We start from the raw sequence: 7,422 nt of genomic DNA, 5'->3' as shown, positions 1-7,422 counted from the left end.
CATTTGTCCTGAGTAGCCCGTCATGTCCTGAAAACTATCTGACCAACCAGACAATAAAGGTAGTATCTACAGTGGCATTGTTTTATTGAATAGAAGTACACAAACACACAAACTCACATATATGGTTGTGTCATAATAGGCCTTGAAGGCACACTTAATTTGTGTGAAAGGGCTCCAATGTTCCAAATCCCCACACTTACTGTATTACCTTCTCTTTCCTAACTGCACCTATGAGTGAAAGAGGAAGAGAGGCCTGGCTCACCAGTGGCTGCAATTGCCCACTCCCTTCTCTGGAATTCCTATAGGACAGTGATGAATATAAATTTATCCATTTAGTTTTTAGAGCTTGGGTCAGTGCACCTAAATTGATTATTTTGCATGGTAGGAGAAATAGCCAGATATTTAACTATTTACCAATTTATGAGTTGTGGCCAATATTCTGAAGCCCAAAGATTAGAATGGAAATGGCTAGATTCTTCAGGGTAGAATATATGCTCTGAATCACTGTTCCATACTGGATGCTGATTCTTCTATGGTTGAGATGAAGAAGTCTGAAAATGTCTTTTTAAACCTGGCTGCATGTGAAATCGTCACCCAGATAACTTTGTAAGTTCACTTCCATGGACTCTTTCCAATGTGATCATATATTAAGATGAACTTGAGTAACTCTCCAGAATAACTCTCCAGAATATGCTCAGAACAGACTTTCTGATAAAATGCCTACTAATAGTTGGGAGATTGGATAACATGGAAAGCCATTGGCGTGGTCTATTATATAAGAAATACACTTCTATATCACTTTAGTGTATTATATAGTACAAACTATGTTATATAATTTAGTGTTTCTGTTGCAGTGAAGAGACACTATGACCACACCAACTCTTAAAAAGGAAAACATTTAATTGGGGCTGGCTTATAGTTCAGAGGTTTAGTCCACTATTGTCATTGTGGGAAACACAGTGGCATGCACACAGACATGGTGCTGGAGAAGGAGCTGAGAGTTTTCTACATCTTGATCCGTGGGCAGCAGAAGTAGGCCTAGATCGAGCATCTGAGACCTCAAATCCTGCCCCCATAGTGACATACTTACTCCAATAAAGCCACTCCCTATGGGCCAAGCATTCAAACACGAGTCTCCAGAGGCCATACCTATTCAAACCACCACAGTCACTAAGTAATATGGTGACCTGTATTGGTTCTTTTGTTTTAACAGCTAGTTAGTCCTTTGTGAAACTAAGACACACATACTTTTGTTGAGTTTAGGAAGAAATGGAGACACAGACTACTGTAAGCAGGAGATAAGTAAAATCCATGTCTCAAAGAATTATTCCATGTCAAAATTTATTCAATGAAGAGTTGGAGAGATGGCTTGTTGGTTAAGAGTATTTGCTGCTCTTGCAGAGAACCAGGGTTCAGTTCCCAGTACCCACATGGCAGCTTACAAACATCCAGTTCCAGAGGACACAGCATCCTCTTCGGGCTTCTGTAGGCACTAGGCACACATGTAGCATACTTACATGAATGCAGACAAAACACTCGTACATATAGAACATAAATAAATCACAAACTGTTCGATGGTAACAGCCCTCACTGTAATCTCAGCGTCCACTTTAATATCCCCAACACTGATGGAAGGGAAAAGAGAAAGAAGACGATCTCCAACTCCTGTGCAGACACGAACCAACAGAAAACTTACTTCTCATTGCAGCCCAGCCAGGCTGGATCCAAACTCAGCATCCTTGAAGTCAACATTGACACTCAATATCCTGTGTCTACCTCCTGAGTGCTAGGACTACAGATGTGTGAGTACATCCAATTTTATGCAGTGCTAGGGATCAAACTTGGGGCTTTGTGCACCTTGAGTACTCTGAACCAACTGAGCTATATTCCCAGACTCCATTTTGGTTGTTTTCTTTAGAAAAGGTCTCTGTTGCCTACACTAGTCTGGAACTCACTATGTAGCTCAGGCTGTCCTCAAATTCACAGTAACCCTCTTTCCCACTTAGGCTAACCTTCACTAAGTGTTGAGATTACAGGAATGAGTCACCATACCTTGTTCTGGCATGCTTTCTTTATAAGAAAGCAATGCTAGGCAAACAGGGGACATAATGTTACTGACTCATAGCAGCTTATTATAATAAAATTTATAGGTTCAACCACTACACAAATAACTACAATTATGGGAAGGATATGGAACACATATTCTTCAAAGGGGCTGGGGATACAGGAGAATTCATTTCTGGTTGGAGGAAAGCTGTATCTGAACTGACTGATAGGTAATTCCAAGTGGAAGGAATTGGGTGAACAAAGTCACTGGGGTAAAAAGCTGAGTGTGTTTGAGTGAGTTATATGGTGTAGCTAGAACTGCAGGAGCCACACTGAGCAACCCTAGGCAATGGATCCCTGCTCTGTATCTTCCTTGAAGGCCGTTGAGGGAGTCTGCCTTAGAAATGAGTCTTGGTCCAGAGACAGCAAGGTTAAAACACAAGCTTATTGCTTTCTGTTTTGTAAGTCTGGAGAGCATGGGACCAGGATTCTACCTTGAAGAATGTCTGAGATAGGGAATAAGCCAGAGTTCTAAGAAGGCAGACTAGAACAAGAAGTCCAGTGTTGATGCCACTTTCGTACCCACTCTTGATTTCTTCTCCACTGCCAATTAAAATGACATCTTTGTTGCTTCTGCAGTGAGGAGAGGCTTTGCAAAAGGTACTTCCAAGAAAACAAACGCTTTCCTTTTTTTTTTTTATTTTTTTTTAAGGGTATCTATTTTTGGAACTGATCTTTCCTTCATTTTGCCTCCCCTTTTTCTTCTAGTGCTTGGAGCTGAAGCAGCTATTCTACAACTATAAAAGGCAAGCCAAGAGAACTGCGCATGTTTTACTGACAAGACTGAGCCTCTAAACAGGCATTTCCAACTCCTTGATCTGTGAGAGAAAAGGTATGCTTATCTTGAAGTTAATACAGCTTGCTACTCTTTGGTGAAACCTTTATAACTGAGTGCTAACCACTGACTTCAGGTTCTAGGAATAGACAGAAATGTTCCGGTTCTATCCTTCTTGACCATATTTTGTTAGAGATCCAGAACAATATGCTTCTACTGTTGTCTGCAGATTTCCTTGTTTTGGTCTTTCAAAATTTTTATGGCATGCAGTCTACAGTGATGAAACTCAACAGTGCTCACAAGCCAATAGCGAGAGCAGGAGTAAAACAATTACAGTTGTACACGGAACTGACAAGCTAAAGGGATTGAATGCCATTTAGGAGAAGGAAATGAAAATTGACTTTGCCACTAGCAGTACGACTAGGTTCAAGGTTGACCAATTACAAGTTTCATAACCATTACCCAAATCATATATATGAAGTTTGCACTATAAGGTTTGCAAAAAAAGTCTTTATACCTCAAAGTTTAGGACAAATTGTCTTCTTTCTTTGTTTGGAATTTTGAGGCAGATCTTGCAACGTAACCCTGGCTAACCTAGCATTTGCCATTTGGCCCAAGCTGGTCTTGAACATGTATAATCCTCTCTTTCTGACTCCCAAGTGTTGGGATTTATAGGTGTGTGTTCCTATACTCTTTTCTCCCCTTTCCTCTTTCTCTTCTATTAAAAAAAAAAAAAAAAAAAAAACTTTTTATCAAAACCAAAATTCTCCCTTAGTTTCCTTGAGACAAAATCTCACTGTACCTGAGACTGACTGGAAACTCACTATGAAACCCAGGCTGGCTTTGCTTGCCGTCCTCTTGCAGAGACTAGAGAGGTAAGAGCCATCACACCTAGCTTTTCCTTTTCTTCTTTCTTTAAAACAGGATTTGAGCTCCACCTCTAATGCTACAAAGTAAAACTTCAGGCTGATATGTATATGTATGAAACACCCCCCACCCCTGACACACACACACACACACACACACACACACACACACACACACACACACACACACGCTGAGAAGCCAAGGACTCTGGAGGCTAAGGCAGGAGAGTTGAGAGTTTAAGTTACCTTGGGATACTATAAGAGACCTTATCTCATAAATCAATTTAAGAAAAAATAAGGATGATTTATGTCATTATGCACTTTACCAAGTTTGGGGTTCACATGGCATATACAAACACTTTAAAGACTTACATAAAAGATTTTAGAAGCAGTGCAGCAGCTCTGGCCCTGGTTGAGGGGTTGAGGGTGAGCCAGCCTTAGGACGAGAGGAAGAGCTGGCCCTGCCCACTTGTTTGCTGTGAGGTGGCATGGATATGGAATGATGCTCCTGCACCCTTTTTCTCCTTAACTCTTGGGAGAGTTGGCCCTGGAGTCATAAGAGCAGGTGAACTGGTCCTGCCCCTTGCCTGCTGTAGCACTCTTGCATTGGCCCTGATGACAGAAGGAAAGGGTGTATGAGCAGAACTGGTTCAGCCCTTCATAGGGTACAGCATTTGGGAGACTGGGCGCAGAGCCTTGACTGGGCAGTACAGTGGAGCTGACTCTGGAGGCATGGGTACTGGTGAGCAGGCCCTGAGGGCAGGACAGCAGGAGAGCTGACCCTTCCTCTTGCTGATGGTGGCATTAAGTGGCCTAGCCAGATCTGTGCTAGAGAGCTTGCCCTGATGGCTCAGGAAAGGGACAGCTGGTAGGCTGACCAGCTTTGCTACAATCCAGGCCCAGATCCAGGGCTCTGACATGGCCCACTCCAAAATCTGTATCATCTGCAAAGGGTTGAGACTCATACAAGGGCCAATCTCACTGAAAGCTGCAGGATCTCCATAATACAGGGCAACAACAGGATAAACTGGGAGGAGTCCTCAGGAGGACCCAACATTGATGGTGTCACAGAAGCCTCAGATCTTGAACCAGACAAATGTCTAGTGTAATGAACACCTGCAAGTGAAGATATGTGGACAGAGGGATAGACTGTGGGACACGCTGTTCTCTCAGCTCCATACTACAGCTTCCATGATGAGATGTTTTCTCTACTTAGTTTATGTGTTTTTTTATTTCGGGAGGGGGTGGTAGTTGCAAGGGCAAAGGGTAGATATGAAGGGGACAGGGATATGAGCAGGCCTGGGGTGCATGATATGAAACTCACAAAGAATCAATACAAAGTTAAAAAAAGAAGAAGAAAAAGATTCTGATAAGAGACAGCAAGATTAAAATGTAATCACCTAGTTTGATAGTGTGTGATACAATAGTCACCTGCCATGTGTGTTAAATTAATTAAACTAAATAACATTAAAAATTCACTTCCTCAATTGCACATGCAATACTGCAAGTTCTCATTAGCTAGAGCTGGCTGGTGCGTCTCATGTTGGATACGTGAAGATAACATCTCATTACTACAGTAAGTTCTAGACAATACTGATCTAGACTTTTCCCTATAAGTCAATATACACTAAAACCTCAAAAGAGGAGCACAAGAAGCTGCAACGTAGTTCAGGGCCAGGTATGCTTTGCTAAGGAGTTGGATTCTGTTCTGAAGTTGAGGGACTGGCATGACTGGAAAGTGCATTATGGAGAACATTGAGGTAATGGTAAGGAGGACTGAAGGCTCACACACAGTGGCATTTTTCTTCCCATAGGAAGCTTGTTAGAGAATTAAACATCTTTATCTAGGTTATGGATTCTATAAATGGAGGCAGAGGATGAGGTAGGTTTGTCTATGGAGAAGCAGGCAGAGGCCTAAGATAAGATTATGTATGGTAGACAGTTGAACTTATATCTTGACTCCATCCCTTAAGATACTGACCTAGCATTGCTCACTAGATTTTTTTTTAATAAAATTACATTTTTTTTAAATGTACATGCTATGTATATCTGTGTGTGTAAGTGTCACATGTCACAGTTTGCATGAGGGGTCAGAGGACAGCTTGAAGGAGTTAGTTTTCTCATTCCATCATGTGGGTCCCAGGGACAGAACTCAGGTCATTGGTCTGGCAAGCAAGCAACTTTACCTGTTGGACCATTTTGGGATTCCTGTTCACTTAAAAAATAAACAGACAAAAACCAAAACTTTAATGCCCTCCTTTGAAGCAACAGATTGTATGAACTTTGCAGGCTTGTCCTAAGGACTAAATTATATTCTGCAGGGAAAAAGTATTTATCAGGCAGTGTATTCTGTGCATGTTCAGGCACCACATAATTTGGTTGTTAGGACTGACTAGTAGGATCAATGGTTGTGTAGAAATAGAAAATTAGTACAAGGCAAAAGAGAATTAACTGGCTGAGTAGGGGAAAGGGACAGAAAATGAGATGTTTGGAATTATAATTTCAAGTGTTTCAAATTTCCTGAGAGAGTGGCTAAATTGTTGCAAAGGTCAAATTCACTAAAGACAAGGTACTGAAGCTGAGATTATCAGGGTACTAGGCAAACCCTCCGTCTGTCTGTCTATCTATCTATCCATCCATTCCAGTGTATCCATAAAGACCTCCTTTCTTTTTTGAATTGGGTGAATTCACGGTACGGACTTGGCTTTGGAGATGTAGAAAGATGTTGACTTCAAAACTTGACCCTGATTTGAGATACGGGTGACTACCCAAACTTCTTAAAACAAGCTATAGTGCAAGTAGTGTCATTAGCGTTGGGCCAAGTATCATTATTAAATAACACATACAAGAACCTGTGCTCTAAAATGGGGCACTCTGAGAACATAGATTCTCCCTAAATATCCACTTGAATATGGCTTTCTTGTCCCATCTCGAGCTGAGGTTAGGAGTAAGGTAAGGAAGGGGTTGTCTCCCGTTCAGCCCTGGGATGGCATATCCCAAGGCTTTTCCTAACCTCAGTTGGAGCAGGAGGGAAGAAGTCGAAAAAACGAGGCTAGTCTCAGTGAGCAGGACGAGTCATCCTCTAAGAGATGCTCATTACTTCCATCAACAAACATTAGTGGAACTCACACGCACTAGACCCCAGTGATACTCCGGACCGCAGGGAGATTCGCGGTCACATTCCGGGTCAAGAGTAAAATCAGCAGGTTGCCCAATGGCTGCGACTTTCAAAAGTTTCTTCTGTTTTGCTGAGGTGAACCGTCAGAACTCCGAGAGCAGTGAGATTCCTTCAGGACAGCCTCCATAGTTCCAGGACCCAAGCCCTTGTTGTCCAGTTCCGGTGTGCAGCTCCGGAACCTCCGGCTACACGTGGGCGCTTTGCCGCTTGAGGGGCGGGGCAGGGGCGGAACCAGGCTGGAGGGCGAGGCCCGCCCCGCCTTCGGGGCTCCCATGGCTCCCCGCGCCCCACGGCCAGATGCTGACGTGTCCTTTCCTTCCCACTACACCTCCCGACACCACCATCTCAGACTTCCCCGGAAGTCCCGCCTCAAAATTTTCCTGTCACCGCAAATCAGCTCTTTCAGCGCTTCCTGGAGCTCCGCACCGGTTTTGGGACTAAGAGGCGGAGCTTCATAAACAGAGTGCCTATTGGCTTGAGCTCCAGCGGATTCTGGA

General features: G+C 43.0%; 1 pseudogene across 1 annotated transcript; it reads right to left on the bottom strand.

The window, feature by feature from the left end:
* Positions 1–3,901: 3,901 nt before the first annotated feature.
* On the bottom strand, positions 3,902–7,088 carry LOC117721068 (large ribosomal subunit protein eL33 pseudogene; annotated as a pseudogene). The gene is made up of 2 exons (XR_013103938.1): positions 6,877–7,088; positions 3,902–4,359 (listed from the first exon to the last, which is right to left on the bottom strand). The product of XR_013103938.1 is annotated as a large ribosomal subunit protein eL33 pseudogene, transcript variant X2 (transcript).
* Between the last annotated feature and the right edge of the window lie 334 nt (positions 7,089–7,422).

This window comes from Arvicanthis niloticus, chromosome 15 (genome assembly GCF_011762505.2).
Source record: "Arvicanthis niloticus isolate mArvNil1 chromosome 15, mArvNil1.pat.X, whole genome shotgun sequence".
In the NCBI taxonomy this organism is placed as follows: domain Eukaryota; kingdom Metazoa; phylum Chordata; class Mammalia; order Rodentia; family Muridae; genus Arvicanthis; species Arvicanthis niloticus.
This window is presented reverse-complemented; position numbering and strand designations above follow the sequence as displayed.